The 27,391-nt window shown below is 41.9% G+C and overlaps 1 protein-coding gene across 1 annotated transcript in view; it reads right to left on the bottom strand.

Annotated features, from left to right (window-relative positions):
* Nucleotides 1–27,391, bottom strand: part of C15H1orf21 (chromosome 15 C1orf21 homolog) — a 238,433-nt gene that overhangs the window by 210,920 nt on the left and 122 nt on the right. The window contains exon 1 of the mRNA XM_058701149.1: nucleotides 27,378–27,391. This exon is cut by the window's right edge and continues 122 nt beyond it. The gene's annotated coding sequence lies outside the window, so the exon portion shown is untranslated. The remainder of the gene's footprint in view (nucleotides 1–27,377) is intronic.

The raw sequence follows: 27,391 nt of genomic DNA on the forward strand, positions 1-27,391 counted from the left end.
TTAGCATCTTAGAATTACAATGGCCTTAGCAAGCATTCATCCAAAATTGAGTAATTTTTGAGTAAACACTAGCAAAGAGAGAGAGATGTTCAGTTGGCCAAGAATATAACCACCTAGCTCGGTGAGTAAATCGTCTCTTTAGGAGGAGGATTTTGTGGCCGTGAAGACAGAGTTTATCCCTAGCAATCTTTTTGGCCTGGGACTATTATTTTATGTTACCTAAGTTGTTTTGAGTACGTGGAAGGGAGTAGGGCTTCCTAATATATTCTTGAGGAGAAGACTTAGAAAAGATCCTCTTCCTCTATGTTATAATGCCAAGCAAAGGTTTTCCCTGCCAACAGTGGAGGCACCACTTTTACCCTGGAGCAGCTGGGGCGGTATTCAGCATTAAACCTCCACCTCAGGTCAATTCACCTTCTTGAAATAATCAATGCTCCTGGAAGGAGATGAACTCCACATCTCCTATTTGCACATTCAAGTCAATTAGCAGGGAGGGCGGGCCTAACAGTCTTCTGGTTGCCTGGAAGCAGGGTGCTACTCTAACAAACCCTTAAAGACGAAGACAGTGGCTCTCGCATTTTACTTACCTTTGTTCCAAGATGCCTCTGATATCTTCTCTTCTATTTCATTTTTAAAAGGTTCTTCAAAATCTACTAAATTGATTTCATGACTCATTAATGGGTCACCTCCCCCAGTTTGGAAAACACTGACCTATACCAGATGTTTTTGACAGTGTGGCCCACAGTCCGCGTCCATCAGAACAGAACATGCAAAAAAAAGCAAATTCCTAGGCTCCATCCCAGACCCACTGTAACAGATGTGAGCTTCCTTGGTCATTCTGATGTGCACTCAAGTTTGAAAACGCATCGAGACCATTACCCAGTCATAAGTCATAAGGAAAGTAAGTCCAAAGAGGCTACGTGGTTTTTCAAGATCGTACTCCTAATCAGTAGCAAAGCCAACAGTGGGGATCATACCTCCTATATTCCTAGGGAGTGTCCTTTAAATACATAAGAACACCATTCATGCCCATCTCTGACCCAGTATCACCCAACTTTACTTGATGGTCATGCCCACTGCTATATCTTCAATGCCTAGAACAGTGTCATGTCTGGGGGCGGGGGTTGGGAAGAACCACAGAAATGTATGTCTTATCATTTTGAAAATTAGTGTTCCGAGAAGACAGGAGTACAAAATCATACATATGGCCGATCCAACAACCAGTACACTGTTTAATAAGTATTGACCTTCATCAAATGCACCTCTGACCTAACAAAACAAATGATCTGAAAGACTGAAAAATGAAATAATGGAGGTAAAGACGCTTTACTCTCCCTTCATACAGGTAAGAAGAAAACATTACATAAATGATCCAAAGGTAGCCAAAAGAGGGGATAAAAACAAAACAAATGATCTGAAAGACTGAAAAATGAAATAATGGAGGTAAAGACGCTTTACTCTCCCTTCATACAGGTAAGAAGAAAACATTACATAAATGATCCAAAGGTAGCCAAAAGAGGGGATAAACTAGTAATAAGAAGTGTCAGTTTTAGTTCCTAAATCATAAAACTTTTCTCAGATTCTAACAAAGGAATAACATCAACATAAAGCAAGTCGTTCCAGGATACTAAATAAAACTATAGGTAAAAGAATAAAAATAGACCGTGGAATTGGGACATTTACTGTCCAATCTGTGGTTTGGTTAGGCTTTCTGAGTTTACCTTTCTAATATCAATTTTTCCATCTGCAGCGCTCCTCCAGTGAGTTCAAGTTTACATGGGTCAAGCTTTAGGGTCCACAGTCATACAAATTCCTGTAGTATGACCAGTGCTTATGAGGATGCCACTGAATAATGTTTGCCCTCTCTTCCAGAAGCAGCCCAAGGGTGGTTTTCCCAGAGTCTAAAATCAAATTAATTCAATATGATTCGCTGAACAACTCTTAACTTCTGGGTCCAGTCGTAGGCTATAGGAGTAGAAAGAGATATAAGTAGACTCTGTGGTTCTCAAGTCACATAATTTATTGCAAAAATCTCTCCGTGTGTACATAAGTATAAGGTTATTATTAATAATCACACAAGCAGGTACACAATGACCCCCATAACTACCTGGAAGGAAGGTGCAAGCAATTGTAATGTATACACAAGAGGACTTTTTTTCAGGGAAATATGCAAATATGGGGCAGAGTGATCTCCCACTGGCCCTCCTTCCTGGCTTTGAGACCCCTCCACCCTTCCCCTTCCTTGGCAAAGTATGGGTGGAAAAAGAGACTTGGAGGTGCCACCACCACACATACATGCACGCACATGAGCCACACTTTTAAGGGCAGAGAAAGCAGTAAAGGCAACGCGGACACATCCTCTGACTTTCCCTCCTGCATCCCTTGCCAGGATCCCACAGCGTTCTCTGTACCCGAGGGGCTGATGAGATAGATAGTCAACCATGTCTACAGACGCAAGGCCTTGCGCTGTTGAGCATTTTCTCAGAAACATACTTCCCTGCTGACTCAGGTCTGACTGGAGTTACTTCAGAGATTTACTGCCAAGCTCTGTAGCTGTTCAAAATAAGAAGGAAATATTCTACACATTTCAAACAATTTTATAAACCTAAAAAAAAAAAAAACCAAAAACCCCGACACCATTAAAATGCTAACACAGAACGTCTATCCTGACCCAAACCAGCTACTCACTCCCATACTCTAATCATCATTAATTCTGTGAGATTTAGTTCAAATATACTTAACACCTGACTGCAAATACACTGTTAAAATTTTTATCAGGATTTGAGGCTGGGCTACACCTCTGGAGTTTGATGACAAATACTAGTGTGTTAAGAAATTCTCCCACATACGTTTCATCAGGCATGTACATACATCTACATCAAAACATGCAGGAAGCCGCAAGGACTCCTTTGCTGGAAGAATTTAAAAAACTACTCATGGCGAACCCTGCAGGATCACACCGGTAACACAAGTCCTCCAAAAGAGATAACAAAAAACAGCAGAGATTAGATTTCTTTCACTTGTTCTCAGGGTTTAAGGATGACAATATCTCGGGAGTTAATCCCTCTCAATGCATAAATGTGATGTCTTACATTGCTCCCCACCTGCAGTAATCAGCTAGAATTATCTCTAGAAAAGGCACAGGAAGAAATCTGGATTTTCCCAAGCAAAGCTGAACTGTCATCACTCAGTGTCTTTTTCTCTCTGTATGAATTTCTGTATGAGTAGCAGTTAACAGTTGCACTTGTGCAAAGCAATGATACATTTTTATCCTATAACCGAGTCTTGTCATTGATAATGTTTCTTCCTCTCATATGGCTGCAGGAAAACTCAGAGCCAGGTTTTCAGACCACCTTTAATATAATTAGGCAGCACCTTACAGAATATATTTCTAGATTTTAACACTCTTCTGGTTTCATCTGTTTGATCCATATGCCACTTTTGTTCTGCTTTCTTTGTCCTTATTAATGTATTTCTTTAAGAAACAGACAAATAAGTACCTAAGCATTGTTTACCCAGTACGAGGCTTCCCCTAAGTGTTCACCACCTGTCAGGATGTTCCCAAGCATGCAGACATGTTCGCATTACCCTGAGTCCATAATTCCTATCTTTAAGCACACATTCCTTTAAACAAGAAAACCCATCGCTGGCCTGCTGACCATCCCAAGGGGTTGGTTCATCCTCTGAGTTTAAGAGTGGATGGTAGTGCTATCTTCTTTTGAGTGGTAACTAAACCTAGCTTCATGGTTTCCTAAGAAAATCCTTGTTGTATCTGAGGGGATGATAGAAAAATAGGGATTCGGGAAGTAAAATAACTGAAAACACTGAAATATAAAAAGCACCTAATGATGTCATCTTTGTCACATGGTGCATCCCATTAAAAAGCCATCTGTATTCTACAACAAAGGAAGACAGAGTAGAGGTAAAGACTCTACATCCCAGTTCTCTCTGAAATTTTATTCGGTGATAAACAGCCATATCAAATAGTTCCTAAATATTCACTCATCTCTACGTAATATTGGGTGTCTCATCGACATGACTGGCACCAGGAAAGCATCACATAAATTTTGAATCTTGCATACAGGTCCCAAACAGTGAGGCAAACCAAGTGGACTGAAAAATCTTAACTTGTGACAGAAATAATATACAGGACCTGGCGATCTCTGATAATAAACTCAGGATGAGGCATTTAAAAAGAAATTCATATAACCAAGAACTTTTAGTGATGATGATTTTAAGAAAAAGACAGCATTAGGGGTGCCTGGGTGGCTCGGTTTGTTGGGCATCCAACTTTGGCTCAGGTCATGATCTCACAGTTCATGAGTTCAAGCCCCACATCAGGCTCTGTGCTGACAGCTCAGAGCCTGGAACCTGCTTTGGATTCTGTGTCTCCCTCTCCCTCTGCCCCTCCCCCACTTGTGTTCTGTCTCTCCCTCTAAAAAATAAACATTAAAAAAAATTAAAAAATTAAAAAAAGAAAGAAAAAGATAGCATTGAACTTACCATGCCCTAATCTGAAAGCTACCCAGTAACCACACTTTACTGGAATAAGTAGACAAATATTCTTGATTATTTTGCAACCATGAATAAGGGAGTAGGGTTCCCTAATCCATTTGCAGAAGAGCCCTCTTACAGCCTAGAGAGCCAGCAGGTTTTCCAAGCCTTGTTTTTGCCAAAACCAAAACACTAGATGGGACCTCACTGATTCTTCCAATTCAATCAAAACTTTCCCATAAGGCACATATATTCATGTTTAAGTCTCCATGTTTATTGAAACCAAAACCTTATTGGCAATAAAATACAGAGAATCAATAGGGCATTTTCTCTAAAATAGAGATATTTCATTTATATTATCTCTATAAGATTTTAGAACTGCCTGAGAGAAACAACTCTAGTTGATACAAAGATTTAGGAGAAAAAATATTTTGGCAAATTAACTTTTTATTACATCAGATATAATTAATCCACAGTATATATTAAAAGAAAATCTGAAAACTGATCACAAGTTTTCATTCAATACTGTCCATATACCGTTAGCCACCTCCATCCACATAAAATTTGTTGTAATTCATTTCAATGCACAGAAATACACTGGAAATGGGGGGTGCTTGGGTGGCTCAGTTGGTTGAGCACCTGACTCTTGACTTCTGTTCAGGTCATGATCCCAGGGTCATGGGATCAAGCCCTGCCCTGGGCTCCATGCTAAGCAAGGAGCCTGCTTAAGATTCTGTCTCTCCCACTGCCCCTCTCCCCTGTTCACACTCTCTCTTGCTCTCTAAAATTTAAAAGAAAGGGGGGCACCTGGGTGGCTCAGTCAGTTAAGCATCTGACATCGGCTCAGGTCATGATCTTGTGGTTTATGAGTTCAAGCCCCATGTCAGGCTCTGTGCTGACAGCTCAGAGCCTGGAGCCTGCTTTGGATTTTGTGTCTCCCTCACTCTCTGCCCCTCCCCCACTCATGCTCTATCTCTGTGTCAAAAATAAATAAACCTATTTTAAAAATTAAATTAAATTAAAAAAAAAGAAATACACTGGAAATGAACTGGCTTTGGTTGTTGTTTCAACACTGCCCACCAAACCAAAGGGTGAATCTAAGATATTTCTTGAGATGCTGAAAATTTGATCAAAATCATTCAACATGTTCAAAAATTATGATGAGAGTATTAAATCCAAGATACATACCTAAAGCACTTCCTTGGTCTTAGTTAGCATAACTTCTCTTCCCAAGACAAATTCTGATATCCTGAAACATCCTTACCTATCCAGACATAGGCGTAATTATCAGGACACTGCTTCGAAAGCCGTATTTCCTAGATTAGCAAACTAATCACAGGGTTTTTTTTTTTTTAATCTATTACAGTTCTTTTTCTTTTCTTTTGCTTACCAGAACAATAAATTCTTTAAGAAGAATCTTGCAGCATATTTATTAGATACTATTTTAAAATTTAAGAAGGGAGACCTCATTTCAATTATATTGAAAAACTAAATTCCGTACTGTCCCTATCCTTTCTTCTCCATAGTCTATCACTTTTACTTCTCATAAGTTTGCCAGTTTTTCATACTTTATCCCTATCGTGATATATGTCTTTCCCTGACATTATACAAATTTATATAAATGTTTTGATTCTTTTCTGCAGTAGCTACTCTGCCGTGCTGCTTGAGAAAAGGGCATAAACAAGAGCAAAGCCAACTGACACTATAGCTTAGAAACAGTAAGGTATTACTCAGCAACCCACAGAGAAGGGAAATGAAACAATGAATACCCAGAGCCCCTGGAGTCACCACAACATTTAATTCAATTCTCTATGATTTGTCATTTGTCGAGGCCTGCCATGAACCAGGCAATGTGCTTGGTAGACAGTGAGCTATAAAGAAGGGGCAGGCCATGGGGACCAAAGGCCTCACACCACAAGGAGTTATTAATTGGTGGTCTATAAAGAACCATTAATTCATGACCAAGAGAGTTAAGTTACTTTGGTAAAGTTCACTTTCTTCTTATTCTTTTTGCTTTAATTCACCAAGATCCATGAAGAATCCCTTTGTTCCAGTCGGACACTTGGAAAGCGGGTTGTGTTACACTACACCCACCATTTTCCCATTCACCATCTTTTTTTTTTTTTAATGTTTATTTATTTTTGAGAGGGGGGTACAGAAAGAGAGGAAGACGGAGGATCTGAAGTAGGCTCTGTGCTGAGAGCAGAAAGCCCAATGTAGAGTTTGAACTCACGAACTTTGAGATCACGACCTGAGTCAAAGTCGGATGCTAAACCGACTGAGCCACCCAGGTTTCTGCAACTCCCCCCCCCCCCCCCCCCGCCAATCACCATCTAAAGCCCACATCCCACCCCACACTCCACCTACATTCCATTACTACCTCATTTCATTTACTTCCTCTGCAATAGTGTGAGGTGATTTCCTTCTACAAAGGCTGAAGATCAGAATCAATTCCAACACAAGAGCCCACTCAGTGAAAAACACAAACAGAGCAGATTTCTGAAACTCACCTGGACAAAGAAACTACAAGCAAGTAGGTTAGCCAAGTCCTGACCTGAGGTCATCCCAACACTACAAAACAAGGTGAAGAAAACTTTCTTTGAAAATCAAGTAAGAATGAAAAAAAAATGCTGGATGGAAGACAGAAATGTTGGAAGCTCTCCATATTTCACTCTCTCAGCTGAAGTAACTCTCAGTAGTCTAGTATATAAAGAATGCTGATATCCAAACCCTAGGTCACTGTGAGAACAGCTGTGTGATTAAGGCACAGACTTTGTTCTAAAATTTTCTGATGGAGCATTGTCAGAACTAAACAAAAGGACCCTAATTTGCCATTTTTGTTATGCATGAGACTTCATCAGATTGGGATGCAAGAAAAAAGGTGGTGAAACCTGACCAGGCTTACAACAGCTTTTTCAAAGGTCAGACTATCCCCAAAGGACAGTAAAGCCTTCAGGGGGTATATGCCTTCACATTCTATCTGGTTAGCGGCTCAGTGAGTGTTCCCTATTTCTAAGTGCTTATCTGGGATTCTTTATGCCTCACAAATACCTAACACAGATAAAAATTCTCCTTGATCATAAACATTTTAACTTATAGCTCAATTTAGCAAAGCTCCAGGCCCTAGCAAATGACCCAAATAATAACCCTTTGTTGATCTGGATTCAGAATAATAAATGATGAATGGGAAAAAAAAAAAAAAAAGGCAATAAAAAGTCCAGCAGAGTAGTGCTTTCCCACTGATAGAATGGGTCCCACTATTGAGACACAGAAGAAAATCTCTTTGCAGGCAGGGTTTGCCAACAAGCACAAATTACCATACCCAGGGCTGCTACTGCACAATAAACATACTCACCTCCTCTGTTCATTCAGCTGTCCGTCTAGGCAATGAAAAGTAATGTTTCAACTCAGGCTTTATGTTTGACTTGCAAATACACTACCACCAACAAAAATAAACCACTGCCCACTGCCCACTGCGATGTTACAATATTAACACACTTTCCAGTTTTAATAGAGCAAGTTTAAGGTATTACCAAGTGCACTGAGTCATCTACCTACTCAGCAAGAAAATACTGAATGGCTACAATTTCTATTTAGGACACTTTTCTCATTCTTTTTTTTTTTTTTTTAATCTTTATTTATTTTTGAGAGAGAGACAGTGCGAGCAAGGGAGGAAGAGAGAGAGAGGGAGACACAGAATCCGAAGCAGGCTCAAGGCTCTGAGCTGTCAGCACAGAGCTCAACGTGGGGCTCGAACCCACGAACCATGAGCTCATGACCTGAGCTGGTCGGCCACTTAACCGACTGAGCCACCCAGGCACCCTGACACTTTTCTCATTCTTACCTGCCCAATCTCGTATAATTATCATCGAGTTATTAATTCTCCAACTGCTGCTCTTTCTTGTGATGATCATCTCAGGTAACAAAGTTAGAGCCAGGTTAGTAAAATGTGAAAATGAGAACCCAGACCCCTCACAGGTCACCTGATGGTTTCTGACCCCTGAGAGTGGAAGGTGACGACCCCCTGCTCCATCCGACATCCACTGGCACTCCCTAAGCCCATGCAATGCAAAAACCAGACCCTGGGTCTTCTTCACCACGACTTCATCATGACCTCACCATGACTACCAGCGCAATGAAGATACGTAACTTTTTATTTTAGACTTCTTTACATGGGATAAAAAAAGATAAACACCTACATCAAACATAATGTTCATGTGGCATCCCAACTGCCATCAATGATTTGCTACAGACCTGGCACATTTCTTAAATGCCCCAGTCCCTTCTTACAGCCCTAAGGGAAAACACAACACAACAAAACAAAAACCCCATTTTGCTTCAAAGGTAAGCAGTTAAGAGATATAGAAAACCTATCGAGGGGCACCCGAGTGACACAGTCAGTTAAGCATTTGACTCTTGATTTTGGCTCAGGTCATGATCTCGTGGGTTTGTGAGATCGAGCCCCGCATGGGGCTCTGAGCCGACAGTGCGGCGCCTGCTTGGGATTCTCTCGCTCACTCTCTACCACTCCCTCACTTGCTCTCTCATGCGTGCTCTCTCTCTCTCAAAATAAATACACTTAAAAAAAAAAAGAGCTATTGAAATAACCTAAGCTGATGTATTTTATTTACTTCAGAGGGAAAATGGCATTTGTGGATTTCTGAACTGCGGTGCACACTGCGCTAAGCGGAGGTGACACAGCACCGGATGGGACCCATGGGGGACGTTTTAATCTCACCTGAGAGATTTTCTGCGTTTTTCATATTAAATGTCACCAAATGTAGTTGTATATTCATTCATTCAATTATGGGAAATACCATTTAGGTACCGACTTAATTTTCCTCACTCATTTTAGACATATGTCTCAGTCACAGTTCACATCAAAGACTCAATTTCATAAAGAAAGAGGGGTAGGGGACAGTGTGGCGAGGGAAAAAGGCCACTTAATCTCTTCCCTTGACTCTTTATACACATGCAGCTGGCCCACTAAAGCACAATGTAACAGAGTGAGGCTCCTGTCCTTTGTCAGCAGTCCTTTAAAGGAGCAATCAGGAAAGCACAGTTTGAATGCATTTCTATATTCAATCGCGTGGTCTTCCGTGCAAGTACGAACGAGGCCCAACCCTGCTTAGCTTCCAAGATCTGATGAGATCCGGCACACTCAGGGTGGTATGGGGCCGGACTGAATGTATTTCTGTAAATTACAAGGTCATCTTCAGGACGTGTGGAGAAGACAAGCAGTGTCAACTGAACTGAATTTACCTGCATTTCTCTCGGAACTCTGAGATCCCTCCATGTCACTTAACAAATGATCTTCCACCCGTTCTACTGTAGGTTATTCTCCGATGCACAACACTTGATCATCAATACCAGGGGTTCTTTTTCTGCTTTTCCAAGGTCATTACCCCTCAACCCTCACTCTAATCCCATTTTTTTGGTGGACAACATGTGAGATCCCAAGAAGAATCCTAGGTAGTTTGGCTGTAAACCTGTCTCTGACGCGAGCATTTTTGCTGCACAGCCAATTGGCCGTAAGGCAACTCTGTGTAAAAGATAAAAAAAATAACCAGTTGACAGTGTGGTCTGACAGTCTGTTGCTTTCATCGACTGGCTGACAGTGTGGTTTCATTTCTCCATTAACGCAGTACTCCCATTTTGATATTATATAAATCTTAACCCTCACTGTGGTCTCAACAGTGGCACAGAGTTTGGGACACACATTTCCCATGGAACTTTGGAACCTCTATCAACGGACATATGACAAGATGCCAAGAACAAACAGTGTAGGTTTTCATCACGGTACAACAAAAGGTCATTTACAAATATATATCCTAGTATTTGGAAACAGACATTTCTTTTTTTTTTTAATTTTTTTTCAACGTTTTTTATTTATTTTTGGGACAGAGAGAGAGACAGAGCATGAACGGGGGAGGGGCAGAGAGAGAGGGAGACACAGAATCGGAAACAGGCTCCAGGCTCCGAGCCATCAGCCCAGAGCCTGACGCGGGGCTCGAACTCACGGACCGCGAGATCGTGACCTGGCTGAAGTCGGACACTTAACCGACTGCGCCACCCAGGCGCCCCGGAAACAGACATTTCTTAACGAAGGAAGTCATATTAGCAAAAAAAGGAAAAGTGTGATGCTGAATGAGAAGATCAATCAACAAGCCAAAAAGAAATTATATACAAAAGACTTTGAAGATAAGGGCCTAAGTACAATTCGCCAAAAAACACACACAAAAAAAATCAGTCATTTGCACAGCACTGCTGTGAATCAGTACTATACATTTTGAGTGTATTCAAACATTTTGTATCTCGCAGTAAAGTCTTTCTAACCTTGTTACTCATTTTTTATGTTTCACTATGTCCTTTTTAATGAATGTCCCTCTTTTTTTGTATGTGATTCTTTTATGGCACAACTTGCTTATGGCCAATTATCTGGCAAAAATGTTTGCAGTGAAAATGCTTGCAGCAACGAAGCTTATAGCAAAAACACCAGATATGCCAAAAAAGAGCCCTCAAGATCATTATTACAAGATCTAAACAAGTGATGGAAAACAAATATGAATCTCACATGCCATTTCATTTCTGGATATATTCATATTACTTTTTTGCTAATCATGGGAGTTTATTTAATTCTATCTGGTTCCTTTGAAACCTGGGTTAGCCCGAGCTATTATAATAAAAAGTAAAAAACCAAAACAGTTGCAAGAGGTTTTATCTTCACACAGAGAATCATAAAACTCTTGTTTGAGATCATATGAAGGGAAAGTATTTTTCTTGACATTAGAAGCTAAAGCAAACTTGGTGGAGACTCAAATGTAATGAAAATAGAAGAAATATGTAAAGATAGCTTCAGTATTATAAAAAAAGCAACTATCTTCCTAGGGCTTGGAAAGGCACACACACATCTACAGATTGCAAGATGAGCTGGGGATTAGCCATCTTCACTTTACACTGACCTTCTCATTTTGATTAGAAAAAAGTTTTTCGCCACATACACTCCCACAAGACAGCAAGTCTAACAGCCCTCACAGAAGAAGCCCAGCAGCTTTGGGAGCTTTGGTTGGCTCCCAAGCTGAAGGCACACTAACCTGAAGAGGACAGAGATCTCAAGTAGCTCTGCCATAACGTCTACATCATTTTGGGAAGTCACAAATCCTGAGTAAGCCAGGTTCCCTAGCAACCAAATGTTCATTTGAATGTTCCTTCCCACCCTATCCCCTTCATCAGCTGTGTTTGCTCATGAAAATACCAGTGGAAAGAAGAGGTTGTAGCAATGGGGGGATTTTGAAGGCAAACTTGAAAAGCCTAATAATAATTATTAGCGCTGGGTCTGATCAGACCATGCCAAGTAGACTCAGATAAATCACTAGGGAATGAGCTTCGTTTGCTGACATTACAATTTGGGACATCTAAGGCAAAACCAAGGGGAAAAAAAGGTTGTAAAATTTTGACAAGTTGAAGAAATAGATACATATAATCTCAGTCTCAGCCTCAGAAGGGAAGATGGGCTGCAAAGGTTTTGCACAGGCATAGTCGAGACGGTTTCAGGGTGCAGCCTAATCCTAAGAATGGAAAACTAGGAGAGGCTTCAAATCAGGAAACAAACAGAATCCACCCCAGCAGGTGTCCCATTGCTCAGTCAAACCCTTTAAGGCCATCAAGTCTCTGAAAGGACACATCACAGGGGGAGAGAGCAACTGCTTAAAGCCACCAAAGAGGAGCAAACTTTAACACACGTCAAAAATTCACATAGACATTGTGAAGAGCTGCCACAATGGATTCAAGGTTTTTCTCTCTGAAATTTTAACGGTTTAAAAATACTAATAACTCTTTGGGGCACCTGGGTGGCTCCAGTTAAGCGTCCAACTTCGGCTCAGGTCACGATTTCACGGTTTGTGAGTTCGAGCCCCGCGTCGGGCTCTGTGCTGACAGCTCAGAGTCTGGAGCCTGCTTCAGATTCTGTGTCTCTCTGTCTCTCAGCCCCTCCCCTTCTCATGCTCTGTGTCTGTCTCTCAATAATAAATAAACGTTAAAAAAATTTTTTTTTAAATACTAACTTTTTGGGGGTGGGCCACCATTGAGCAAAAGGACAGATTAGCACCTGGAGTTCTCAAAAAGATACTCTGGAACAGAAGTTGGGAACATGGGATTTGTGGCCAGACGAACCTTCATGAAAACTCCATCATGTACTTCCTATTGACTTTTTGACATCATGCAATCTTCTGTGTGGCTTAACCTCTCTGAGTGTCAGTTTATTCATCATTAACATGAAGTCCATATGTAATTCTTCATGGGACTATCACCTAGATTAAATGAGTTCATGTAGACACTGCATCTGGCATACAGCATATGCTTAGTTAATGTTTCCTATTCATGATGCTATCCCTTCAAAAATCATCTCTCTCTGAATATAGTTTAGAATTGGCCATGAGGATATTTTGCATAAGTGGTTAAAAAAAATTACTTAAATGTCAACGAACCCATGACTCTGTCAGTAGTTGTGCCTGGAGATATAACTAACAGTCACTCGTGTATGTACTCCACACAAGAACGTAAGAACATATTTCTTGATGCCTGACCCAGACATGAAAAGCAAATTTCTGTCTTAAAAAAAAAAAAAAGTCACTGTCACTAAATAAGAAATGAACAAAGCCAAGTGCTTCATATCTAACAGCAGCTTTTCTCAGGTGTCAATTTAATTACTTGAGCTCTGCGTAATCTAGCCTATTCCTGGGTTTGGACTTTTGCTGTTGTTTTCCTTCTCTTTTGTGATGAAACAGCCACGTAACACATGCACAACTCAATGTATAAAAGCAAAATGAACGTCTCTATTACCTACCTGTAGAATATTACAAGGACCTTGGAAGTCCCAGGTGGAGCCATTCCTAATCACACCCTATTTTTCACCCCTAGGAAGGAATCACTGCTCCCTTGCTCTTTTTTATAATCTTCCCGTATATGAGTCAATCCTTAAACAATGTATCGCTTTAGTTTAGCATTTTTGGAATTGTACATGAATGGAATCACACTATATTATCTTCTATCTTGCTTTTCCACTCAACATCATGCTTATGAGATTCTTCCCTGTTGATACACACAGTTGTCAGCTACCCTCACTGCTGTTTATGATATATGTATCACAATTTCCTTTTTCAATATACCGTCAACAGGCCTGTAGACATATTTCAGTATTTTACTGTTGTGAATAGCATTGCTGCGACCTTTCCGGCAGACGTGTAAGAGTTTCTCTGAGGCCATGTTTCCCAATGTTCTTCACAACCCTACTTATATAAAATATCATCTCAGAATGACAAACTAAAGTCATGAGACAAAACAGTTCCCGCTCCAGGCCTGCAATTTGTTCTGCTACCCTAAAGACTAACAGGATCAGGGGACCATTTTACAAGGTATCCCAAACTTCATTCCAAAATCATTACACCAGTTTATACGGCCACCAGCATCATATGCGTATTCTCTCTGCTCCATATCCTTGCACAGTGATTCACGGTGACAGATACAATCTGGTAGGGATGAAATGGTAACTCATCGTGGCTTTAATGTTAAAACCTATTAAACCACCTCTATGAGTAAAACAGTAGGGTACTGGAACATGAAGGGACAGATCAATTGAACAGAATAGAAAATGCAGAAAGACAGCCAATTAAATACTTACGAAAATTAAGTGTATGATAGGGGCACATCTCAAATCAGTGGGAAAAAGATGGGACTTCTAATAAAGTGGGTTTTGATATCTAGAGAGCCATGTAGAAAACGAGAAAATTAGATCCATTCCCCATACAACAAAATAAATCCCAAATAGGTTGTCACAGACTGAAATGTTAATGATAAAACCACACAAGTACTAAAAGAAAATATGGATGTCCAACAGGTTAGTCATTATCCACATGTGGCTACTAAGCACTTGAAATGTGGTTAACTGTGACTGAGGAACTAAACTGGCAGTTTAATCTATTTTAATTAACTTAAATTGAAATTTTAAAATACTTAACTCAGTTATTGGATAATTTTCATGTACGTTTGGAACAACCCGGTTATGTGAATTTGCTTTTCCAAAAGCATATTTTATGAAGTCTAAATCAAGTACTGATTATGAAACTTTAGTCACCAAACTGAAGTGTACAATAGGATAAAACACACATCAGTTCTTGAAAAATTAGCATGGAAAAAAAAGTAAAATATCGCATTAATAATTTATTTTTATGAATATGATTTATTGTCAAATTGGCTTACATACAACACCCAGTGCTCATCCCAACAAGTGCCCTCCTCAATGCCCATCACCCATTTTCCCCTCTCCCCCACCCCGCAATCCACCTTCAGTTTGTTCTCTGTATTTAAGACTCTCTCGTGGTTTGCCTCCCTTCCTCTCATTAATAATTTAAAAATACTGGGGCTCCTGGGTGGCTCAGTCGCTTAGGCGTCCTACTTCAACTCAGGTCATGATCTCACAGCTTGTGAGTTCAAGCCCCACGTCAGGCTCTGTGCTGACAGCTTGGAGTCTGGAGCCTGGAGCCTGCTTCAGATTCTGGGTCTCCCTCTCTCTCTGCCTCTCCCCAGCTCATGCTGTCTCTCAAAAGTAAATAAATGTTAAAAATAAATAAATAAATAAATAAATAAAAATAATAATTTAAAAATACTGATTAGTTATTGAGGTGATGATATTTTTGATATATTTGATTAAATAAAATATATTATTAAATTCATTTCACCTGTTTCTTTTTACTTTCTTTTTTTTTTTTTTTTTTTTTAATTTTTTTTTTAATGTTTTTTATTTATTTTTGGGACAGAGAGAGACAGAGCATGAACGGGGGAGGGGCAGAGAGAGAGGGAGACACAGAATCGGAAACAGGCTCCAGGCTCCGAGCCATCAGCCCAGAGCCTGACGCGGGGCTCGAACTCACGGACCGCGAGATCGTGACCTGGCTGAAGTCGGACGCTTAACCGACTGCGCCACCCAGGCGCCCCTCTTTTTACTTTCTTTAATGTGGCTACTAAAAATGTTCATATGTGGCTTCTAGAAAATTTTTTTTCTGCATCATCATTCAAATCCAAGAGGCAATAAAAGAAAGACTAATAAAACTGACTACATCAAAGAAAAAATTTACATTAAAAAAACATAATCTGCGGCACCTGGGTGGCTCAGGTCATGATCTCACAGTTCACGAATTCGAGCCTCACATTGGGCTCCCTACTGTCAGCATGGAACCCGCTTTGGATCCTCTGGCCCCCTCTCTCTCTCTGTGTCTTCCCACTCTGGTACACAGGCTGTCTCTCAAAAAAAAAAAAAAAAAAAACATTAAAAAATAAAACACACAGTCTGGGATGCATGGCTGACTCAATCAGAAGAGCAGGTTACTTAATTCCATGGTCATGAGTTCAAGCCCCATGTTGAATACAGAGATTACGTGAATAAAAAACTTTTTAAAAAAGAAAAAGAAAACATAATCAGAGATAAAACACAAATGATAAGCAGGGGAAAAAATTGCCAGCACTGTCCATTCACCTATCCGTTTAGTTAAGGAAAAATCATGTTTTAGTCTAGGCTTTATGTTTGATTTGCAAATAAACCTCCACCAACAAAAACAATCATTCTTACTACAATGTAAGAGCAAAAGACCAGAACAACCATATACTCAAATGAATAAAGTTTGGTATATTTACACAATAGAGTCTCTGCAGTTGTAAAATACAATGAAAAACTTTACATATGGCTCCAGAGTGATCTCTAAAATACAGTATTAAATGCAAAAAGCAAGGTGCAGAACTATAATATGCCACTTTTTTTCTAAGAGGAGGGAAATGAAGATGTTTGCTTATATTAAATAGGAATAATAGGGCATGTCACATATGTCACACATACACACGTACACAAACACACACCTATACATACACATATGTTTATTTCCATAACTCTATCCATTGAACAATGACCTGCCCAGAGGTAATGAGAACTCCTAACACCTGGACTGTGGTCTCTAAATACCATGTACCACTAAAAGCAATCTGAAATAGAAAGTGTACTAGGTAAGTCTGACATATCTTGTTATACTAGCAAGGAAAACTATCACCAAAAACCACTACAGTCATGTCAAAAAAAAAATCAGAAGCCAATTTAAAAAGTCTTCCATGTGCCAAAGATAATTCAAGCTTTGAAAGAAATAACTGCAAGGGATGGAAACACATAAACTGTATTAAAGTCCACGAGTTCAGAATACTTAAAAAAAAAAATCTTTCTTCTTCTAGAAAATGAAGGCATGATTCTGAATATTACTTAAAATGAGGGAATAAAACCAAGCATTAATTTTCCCATATAAGCTATACTGTGAGGCAACCAAATAACTGATATGGCTCATTTCTTCTTGATAGGAAAACTCCAGCTAACAAGTGTAGACCGGATGGCAGAATATCATCATTTTTCCAACCTTTACTGAAACAACGTATCTAGACGATGACCATCAATGGTTCTTGATGGGGAAACTTGATAATGGAGATCAGGCTGACAACACCTAAATCCACTGCTTTCCTAAAAGAAGAAACAAGAAGGCACATGTGCCTCCTGAAGCGCCATACCAGGAAGCACATCACACTTTCTGTGACGTCCCCTTGTCAAACTATCTGATCGAGCTTCCAGTCTAGATCAAACTACCGGTTTACAGCAAATAAGAGAAACAGGAAAATAAAGTCAAGAGCACCAAGAAAGAAGATGCAATCAGCAAACTACAGAATGCAGGAACTCCTATGGGACAAATCCCTGTTTCTTCAACAAATAAACTGCCAGGAAAGAAGCTTCTCAGAAGAGGGGAAACATAGAAAAAGGGAGTCTATAAAGATACAGGTATCTTTGGGGGCGCCTGGGTAGCTCAGTCGGTTAAGCATCTGCCTGTTGATTTCGGCTCAGGTCCTTGCAGTCATGAGATTGAGCCCGGCAACAGGCTCCACACTGAGAATAGAGCCTGCTTGGGATTTTCTCTCTCTCTCTCTCTCTCTCTCTCTCTCTCTCTGCCCCCACCCCCCCCCCCCCCCGCCCTGCTTGCGTGCACACTCTCTCAAAATAAAAAAAATTAAAAAGAAAATAAATAAAGAAAAGAAAAAAAGTCCCTGAGCCTCAGTTCTTCCTCATCCACAAAGTAGAGGTAAAGGTAGAAAGTTCCTCATAAGGCTGTCGCAAGCATTAAAGAAGTACATGAATGCATATAATGTACTTAGCACAGTACCCAGGCACAGAGTGAGCTACTCCATACATGTCAGCTTTTATTATTACTACTGTCAATTATTGCCATTGTTATTCAAGATCATGAAGCTAGAGTTAAGGGGTGGTAGAACTGGGATAGAATGTGCTGAATTCAAAGCCCTCCCTCTTTCCAGTGCCCTGATCCCTCACCCATCTCCACCCTGAGTCTTTCAGTAGAGACTGAAAACAAGTAAAAATCAGACCCCACGATAAGAGCCTCTTATTTATAAGACAAAGCTTTAATGACATTGCTACTCAAGCTTGTAGGATCAATTAGCCATCCTTTGTTACAATGTTATAACTTAATGCATCTTTAACTGTTAATGGTTCCTCATCAAGTGGAATGTAAACACTCAAGTATTTGAACCCCCTTAAATCAATGTGCACACTCATAAATTCACAATGATTAAACACTGCACTATTTCATCATCCTCCCAAAATATGGCCTCAAATTTTAGTACATCAGATGCCAGTATAAATTATATAAAGCAAACCCCAGAATCCCAATATATAAAATGACCAAAGTGGTAAAACATCAAACTGCATGCAGCACAAGCTAACATGACATTACAAAGCAAAGTACCCATATCTTGACATCTCCCATAAGGTAAACATTTCCACTTTTATTTAACAACAGAATTCCAAATTCTGAGAAAACCTCTTGTTTTCTATTCTATTATTTCTATTTCTATTCTATTATTTCTATTTCTATATTCTTTTGCTTCTTCACTGGACCATTCTGACCACATGCTGATTCTCTTGCTCTGTTCATTCTCTTTCACTCTCCTTTTTCCATCACAGCCCTAAAGATTAGTGTTTTCTTCTACTTTCCCTGGGCAATCTCATGCCAAGCCACATAGCTTCAACTACCAAATTTACAAAGATTCTCTCATTCATTCATTCATTCATTCAACAAATACATGCTAGGCACCAATTGTGTGGTAGTTGTCATGGGGATACAAGAGAATTAAAAACAGATATACTTTTACCTTCGTGGTAAATGGGCATCCACCCTCCATTGGGGGGTGGAGGTGGGTAATGAAGAATCACAAAGATTGTGGTAAGTATATGCAGGCAAGGTGTATGGTGCAGTTAGAAGACAGAATAGAGGAGGGGCCCCTCGGAGGCTTCGTCAATTAAGCATCTGACTCTTGATTTCAGCTCAGCTCATGATCTCATGGTTCATGAGATTGAGCCTTGCATCAGGCTCTATGCTGACAGCAGGGAGCTGGGGTTCTCTCTCTCCCTTTTTGCCTCTCCCTCTTTCATACGGGCTCTTCTCCCCCTCCCCACCCCTCAAAATAAATAAATTACTTAAAAGAGAGAGAGAGAGAGAGAGGGACACTAGAGGGATCTAACCTCATCATGGAGGCCAGGGAATAATTCCCTAAGAAATGATGACTGAGATCAAACCCTAATTCTGCCCCAAATCTCTCCTCTGAAATCTAGACCAGAATTTCAGTATATCTCCATCTAAAAGCATATAAGCACCTAAAACTCAACATACTCCAAACTGAGTTAATAATCTTTCCTCTCAATGCATGAACTCCTCATCGCAGTAAAAGACAGAACTACCCATCCAGAAATTTTGTAATTATTCATTACCCCTTTCTTCACTCTCCAGTCCCAATTTGTCACCAGGTCCCACCAATCTTGCTTCCTAAATGCCTTTCCTGCCTGTCCTTCTTTTCCATATTCAGGCATTAATTCAGTGCCCATCAGCTCTCACCCAGTTAGGACTGGAGTTCCTCTGCTCTGACTCCAGTCTGTTCCCCTCTAGTCTCTTACCCACACTTGGAAGAAACTATCTATCATGCCAGTGATGTCTCTCCCCTGTTTACAATCTTTCAATGCTTCTCACTGCTTATATTTTGGGCAATAAGTCCAAACTCTCTACCATGAGGCTGAGGAACCACACAGCCTCATCTCCCACTGTGTTCCATCACATGTGGAAAGCCCAGCCTTGAGGACCCACATCCATACGTCTCCACATGATGCATGGTGTCTTCTGCCCGAAATACCCTACTTCATCTTCCCTTTGCCCATAAACCCCTTTATCCCCATATGCCAGTCTGTGAAATAGTCTGTGAATCCACAGTAATGTGAAAAAAATAGTTAGAAAGACAACGTTAGCCGCCCTCGATATTTTTAGAAATGTAAACAATACCCTAGAGGACTCTTGTGTAGCTTCTGAGTGTCATCCCAACTATGAAGCCTTCTCTATGTTGGGGAATCACATGATTTACCATCTAGGAGTACCATCTGAGAGTAAAAACTGGGAGACTTTTAAGTGCCAAAGGGGTATATTAAGACCTATGTTGAGGGCGCCTAGGTGGCTCAGTCATTAAGCATCTGATTTCGGTCCAGGTCATGATCTCACGGTGTGTGAGTTCGAGTTCCACATCAGGTGAGCTTGAGTCCTGCTTCAGGTGAGCATAAGCCCCGCTTTGGGTAAGCCTCACTTTTCTCTCTCCCTCTTTTTCTCTCTCTGCCGCTCGTGGGATTCTCCCTCTCTCTCTCTGCCCCTTGCTCAATTGTGCCTTCTCTCTCTCTAAAAAAAAAACAAAACAAAAAAAAACCCCAAAAAAAACAAAAAACAAAAAAAACCTAAGTTGAACACCAGGCACAGTCCAGGGCTGTCCCAGGGAACATGGTCAGCCTACCTCTAGAGAGAATCCGCTCCTTTGTTCCCTCACCTCACAAAGCAGTGTCCGTTTACCACATGTCATGTGTTTGCATGTCAATTCACACGCTGGTCTGAGGAGTCCACAAAGGCAAGGCCAGGCCTTTTTATCTGTATCTCCAGCATCTCTCCAGTGCCAGGCACGGGATGACACGAAGCGTCATCAACAAAAGCAAATGTTTGTTTAATAAATTATCTGAGTAAGAAAGATTACATGCCTTAATCTTGGCCAACACACGAATTTAAAAATTCCCATTATCTTTTCTCATCCCACACTATACTTCCTCATTTGGTTAAAGAGGGTTTTGAATGGGAGCAAGGTCTCCACAGAGAAAAATTCTGAGCTTCAAACCAATGACCAGCTGTCAACCAACCAACAGCCACTCGCTTAGCATAATACATGCCCAGGGGGCACGAGAGATCTTATAACTGGGTGGGGTGACAAAAAACACATTAATGCAAATCAAAACTAATACAGAAACAAACAAACATCAAGTAAGTGCTATGAGCATTCACGGAAGGCAAAGGAGGAGGGTCTCTTATGGTCAGCAAAGGGTCAGAGACAGGATCTGATCTGAGACCTGAGATCTCAAGGCAGTGTTGGGGAGGGTGCTAGGGAGGCCACCAACGATAAGCAGAAGATTTGTTTTCAGAGCTCTATCTATACTGCCATGAAGGCCTGGCACAGAAACCAGAACATCTGAATTTTCAGCAAATACTAAGTGACTCAAAGAGGTTCCTGGATTCTCATCCCCTTCATCAAAATAGTAATAGTATCTTTCTAAAACATATAATGAGATACATGTTGCTTATTCCTGTATAACCTTTTCACTGTAAGAACTGTTACAAAATTATTTTAGGGAAATTGCTTCTGGCAGAACGTTCAGACAGAACTGCTGAAGTCACCTCTTGGCATGTATTAACTATCTGTGTCTTTGAAAAGTTCTCTGCAAGCCACAGCCTGGCAGCATGCAGCATCTCCTTGCTCCACACCTGGCCTTTCAATCTTCTCGGTTTAAAACTAGTAGTGTCGGGGTGCCTGGGTGGCCCAGTCGGTTAAGCGTCCGACTTCGGCTCAGCTCATGATCTCACGGTTTGTGGGCTCAAGCCCCGCATCAGGTTCTTGGCTGACAGCTCGGAGCTCAAAGCCCAGAGCCTACTTCGAATTCTGCATCTCCCTCTCTCTCTGCCCCTCCCCCTGCACACGCTCTGTCTCTCCCTCTCTCTCTCAAAAATAAATAAACATTAAAAAAATTTAGAAATCGTGTCAATAGAGGGGGGTTCCACTGCACTGTAAAAAACCCATATACGGACCTCCTTCCTTATCAACCCGGGTTCAGGAGTAGCTGTCATACACTCTAGCATCTGTGACGACTGGAATGAAAAAGGTCCCCACACTCCAGGAAAGACTAAACTTCTCATGACCTCCTCCCTACCCAGCTCAGGTGGGAAAGACCATGTGAGTCACCGAGTGGGGAGGGAGTATGTCCTAACACAGGGTTTATCAGTGAAGTAACACTAAAACTACTGCAGTATCCATCACAGTCCAGCAACACACAGGTCTATCACCGACAGGGAATTCTTACCATTTTTCCTGCTCTGCTTTAAAGCACCTTCTTCCAAAGCCCTAGAGCACTCAGGATATTGCATAACTAGTGTTGGACCTACTTGTGAAGTACAGTTTTATAAAAAGACCAACCCAACTATGTATGCAATGAGTCAATAGGATATGTTTTCCTAGTAGTTGTCCCCATTAATACTTTTTCTCCCACTGACTCCCTACTGATGGGGCTGACGTAGGCTACAAACGTACGGGGAGAACCAACAGCATCAGGTCTTTGCTAAAGAATCCTTACTTGGCATAAATGTGTCCTGTAAGCTTGTAAAATTTTCATGGAGAGCAGTAAAACCATAACAGATGAGCAAAAAGTTGGTTCAATTTACAGTAATGTTTATTTAACCAAAGGAGAAAAAAACAAGTAATGAGGATGACATGAAACAAGCCATTCTACTTCTGTCATCAGTAAACAGATTTTGGTACGCAGCAACACCTTTCAATGGTGCCATGAAGAAAATCTCTGAAATGCTTTTCAAGATTTGTTATCCACATCTTGAAAAATAACAGTCATCACTGAGATGGTCCTTTATTATCCAACACAGGATATAATAGCTAAGTGAAGGGGCGCCTGGGTGGCTCAGTCGGTTGAGCGTCTGACTTCAGCTCAGGTCATGATCTCACAGCTCATGAGTTCAAGCCCCGCCTCGGGCTCTGTGCTGACAGCTCAGAGCCTGGAGCCTGCTTCAGATTCTGTGTGTGTCTCTCTCTCTCTGCCCCTAACCCACTTGCATTCTGTCTCTGTCTCTCTCAAAAATAAATAAAAACATTAAATAAATTAAAAAAAAAAAAATAAAAAAATAGCTAAGTGAAGACGCAAAGTACCTCAGCTATTATTAAATGGCCTAAGAACCTCACAAAATCCAAAATATAGTGAAGTCAAAATTGAACACAAAGGCAAAAAGATCCCTAAACTCGGGGGTGCTCTGATCCCATGTGGACTTGAACTCATGAATGCTATAAATGCATTCACTAAGATGGCATGAGCCTGTGAAACAGGCACAGGCAGGAACCTGCTGGAAGATCTAAAGGCTTGATGGAGAGAAGTGGGTGGGATTAATAAGGAAGATGTAGGGCAAAGTAGGACAAGGTAGAGGGGCCCCGAGGGCAGAAGGACGACAGCACCCTGGATGCCAGAAGTCTAAGCTTGAGCAGAGGTGGGAGGAGTCAAGGAGAAAGTGGGCCTGGGGATCGGGTTAAAACACTGGAAAAGTGATTGTTCAAATACAAAATACCCAAGTCTCGCAGGCAAAAGTAAGGTGGAAGGGTAAGAAGCAAGAGAGCGTATGGGTGAAAATCTGTGGGACGGGAAGCCATGTTAACACTCCCTAAAGGACAGAAAGGTGAAAGGGACATTTGGCAAAGGAGCAAGGTTAACAGGCAGCCGGAGGAGAACAGAGGCAGAGTCAAGGGACGCTAGCGGCCTGGGGAGCTCACTGCAGGAGGCAGGTCTCCACTTTCCCCATTTTAAGGTATTTTAGAAGGAGCAGCAGTGACTATTGATTACTGCCTCCCTTGGAAAAATCTGGTAAACCAAGAGGTGGGGCTACCTGAGTCTCCCCAGACCCTCTCCCCCACTCCTAGATCCAGGCACGTTCTGGGAGAGATTCCAGCACAGGAAACCCTAAGTGCTATGGCTCCAGCACAAAGTCCGGTAAGACAAGGTACAAGATACGTGAAAGGACTCTGAAAACAGTAAGGCACCCTTTCAGTATGAGGCGCTGTTACTCACTGAACCCCTTGGACAAAGAGATAAAGACCGCAGTCACACTTCACACTATTGAGTGAAGAAATATTTGTCAAAGATGGATATTACATATAATCCAAATCAACATGCCCCTGACTAGAAAATCCAGTAATCTGGTATGTTTTCTGGCCTGTCGAATACTCTTCAACAACTAAAAAAATCCTACCTGAGGCAGAATATGGAGCTCTTAATAGGCTATCATAGTGATTTATTAAAATGGAAGTCCGCAGCTAATGTATTTCCAAGGAGTTTTTTGACACATTACGGACCTTAACTAATTAGGTTAATTCAATTCAATTCAATCAGTCACTGAGTAACTTCCAAGTACAAGGTAGTGAGTGGGCCAGCTACCACGGGGGTTGCCGTGGGGGTTGCAAAGATGACCAAAGCCGCCTGCCTTCCAGTCGCTTGGGCAATTACTCTTCCGAATTTCCATTTCAGATTGGGGGAGCTACCTCTCCTTTCACAAGAGAAGGTAGTCTGTCTTTACATTCCGGGACAGGCCTACAACCCAGGAAATCTATTTTCCAGGAACACATTCCATTAAAAAAATAAAAAAATAAATTAAAAAAAAAAAAAAACGAAAGGAACTTCTTAATACCTGCTGACTGGGGATGCGGCTGGGTGCTCCTTTCTACGTTCCTCCTAGCCCAGCTTACATCCAACCACTCTTGTCATGATTGCATAACCAGAGCATGTCAAGTTGTTTCTTGTTGCAACTGTAACTTGTAAAATTAAACTTCAGAACTGAGATAGTCAAGCTAAATAATTGCTTACTTTAAAAATATGTACATATGTAATTTACATGCCACTTTCGATAAGCCCTTGAATTATGATCTCTTAAAGTCACAACTGTCACCAGTTTCTAAAATACAGGTTCAGTGTTGCAATTCTCCCTGCAGACAGGCCCTATCCCTGTCTTTAGTTTCCTAAGCAGTATTTTATACCTAGTCTATTGCAATCTGCTTTTCATGTTTTAACAAGAACTTAATCACAACACTGATTTCTCCCATGCTATGGGACTTCTAAAATTCCAAAGAAGGACCATAAAATGGCCCAAAATGCACTTGTTTGTGCCTTAGCACCAAGTTGTACTGGTAAGTTCAAGTGAAGAAGCTAGTGCTATTCATCACACTTAGGGCCCTCCATGAGCGAGTCCCTGCCGTCTCCTTCCTCTCCTGACCTCATGAGAGGTGCCATGACTCTCTCTCTCTCTCTCTCTCTCTCTCTCTCTCTCCTGAGGCCCCAGGAGAAAGGGGGCCAGCCATGAAGAGCCTGGAGGAAACCACTCAAAATGTTTGTCAAGGCTTGCCTGGTGGAAAATCCGACACAATGCTGAGGCACCTGGAAATGATACTCATAATCGGGCAAACCACCTTCCTCCTCGGTAGGATTTTTGAATCGGTTAGAGCAAGTAGTGCCAATTAACGAACAAGCTCTTGATTCGCACACTGTGACTCTTCAAGAAGCTCAAACCACTGCAAACAGTGGGCTATTAATTCCCAGAAATCCATGTTAGATGATAAAATGAAACAGGGAGAAAGGGGTGATGAAGAAAGTACGAGCCAAGAAAACAAATGATCAGTTCTCTCCAAGAGTAAAAATGCTGAAGAAGGAAGCTAGACCCTCAGGGTTCTCCCAGGATGAACTTTCAACATTGGATATAAGACCTCTCCACCAACCCAGGGCCATTTTTCTTAGGATATATGTTCTGATGGAGATACGCCTGACACAAAAGCAGGCACTCTTCCTCAGGCATCGGCTCATCTGAGAGCTAAGTTTGCTTGCCTTCGTTGCTTTTCCCAATGGCCCTCCAGAGCCGAATCTGAACCCTGTCTGCCCAGCAGGAATTGTGAGGGGAGGTGACATTTCAATGCTCCATTTTGTGATCAGTGAAGTGCTGGTCCCAGCAAAGGTTTAACACAGATAAATACACTCAGATGTCCTATCACTGACACTTCCCACTTCACAAGGAGCAAAACAAAAACTGGCGATCTAATCTACATTAGTTTCCATGTCTGTTCAATCCTATTTTCCAAACAGCCAACCCAGAACATACTCTATTGGTCCTAAAATCCACCTCTGGAAGTATGAAAAAGGGGAGAAAACCCCCCAAATTGAGCATCTTGGACTTAAAAACCCTTCAAAAACATCACTATCTCCCCACTGGAGAGCTAAATAGCCCAGACCCGTACTACCCATGATTTTCTTCTGCCCTGGTACATTCCAACTCTACCAAACTCAAAGGTTATTATTAGGTGAAAGGTGAGTCCATCCCCTTGAGTAGGGAGGTTTTCATAACATCTGTCTGTGTAATGAACGTGTCACTTCCCCCAAACAGTCCATAGTGTTTCCTTACCAAAAAAAAAAAAAAAAAAAAAGTGTTTCATGGAATCTATGGTGTGTCAGCCCCCCTCCCGACGTCTGAGTCAGAGCCCGTGTGTGCCTTCACAGAGGTTCTGGATGATCAGGGTGTATCACTTTCAGAGTTGCTCCAATAGCTGAACTTATGGCTGTCTTCCAGCCACACACAGCATAAGCACGATCTATTTTAAAACAAATTTCCTAACCCACACGCGATGGAAGATACCTCATACAGAGGTAGGTTTCCTACTAACAAATCACTTCTATCTCCAACCGTGTTTGTCATCACTCAGGATGAATGCGTGTTTCTGGGCATATATTTTTATCTTTGACCATGTAACTCCTGGAGCAAAGAAAGCCACCTGAAATTTAACCAACGTGCCTGAGCCAATTCAGGGCTTTAGAAGAGGAATGAATGGGAGATGAGAGCCCTTAAGCTCTCACAGGGACTTCTCTCACACAAACAGTAGGTTGGGGGGGAAAAATCCCTCCGTAGAGGGAGGAGGCAGGGTGGATGATCAGGGAAGGACATCAGCAGCAGAGCAAAGGCAGCCGTGGCGGCCGCACTTCGCGAACTGCCTGCGGAGGGGAGTGAAATCTGTTCCGTGTACAATACCCAAGCACCCTCTGCTGCTGCCTCGCATGGGCACGAATAATAAATACACCGAGGTGGGCAAACAGATGCACCGACACAAGCCACCCCCAAAAGGTCAAAACTTCAGAAATCCCGGGGATCCCAGCACCCACCCAAACACATCAATCAATCGGAGCGGGAGAAGGGACTTGAAGACTTAGCAAAGGATTCCGAATTCTGTTTTTTCTTTCAAGCTCTGGCTTGCAAAGTACGGTGGCTACAAGCAAAGCTCGAGAGGAGCAGGCAGGCTGAGGGCGGCAGGGGGAGCGGGTGGGCAGGGAGGGGTGTCTCACACCAGCCACCCAGGCCTCAATGTGACGAAAGTCGTCAGCAGCCCCAACCACATCCCAGTCCCTCCGCCCCGGCAAGCAGACGCCCCCACCCCAGCTTCCGTCCCCGCACCAGCGGCAGCCCCGGGCCGGGCCGCGCGCCGGCAGCGCCACCACCGCGGCTCGCATCCCTTCCGCGCGGCAGACTCCCCGCAGGCCTCCCTCCCAGCCCACCCGGGCTCGCCGGGGAGCGGAGGCGCGCGAGCCGCGCCGCCCGCTCCCCCCGCCCGGGACCGGCGGGGACCACGCTTACCTTGGGCGCTCGCG

The sequence above is a fragment of the Neofelis nebulosa genome, chromosome 15, assembly GCF_028018385.1.
Source record: "Neofelis nebulosa isolate mNeoNeb1 chromosome 15, mNeoNeb1.pri, whole genome shotgun sequence".
NCBI classification, from domain to species: domain Eukaryota; kingdom Metazoa; phylum Chordata; class Mammalia; order Carnivora; family Felidae; genus Neofelis; species Neofelis nebulosa.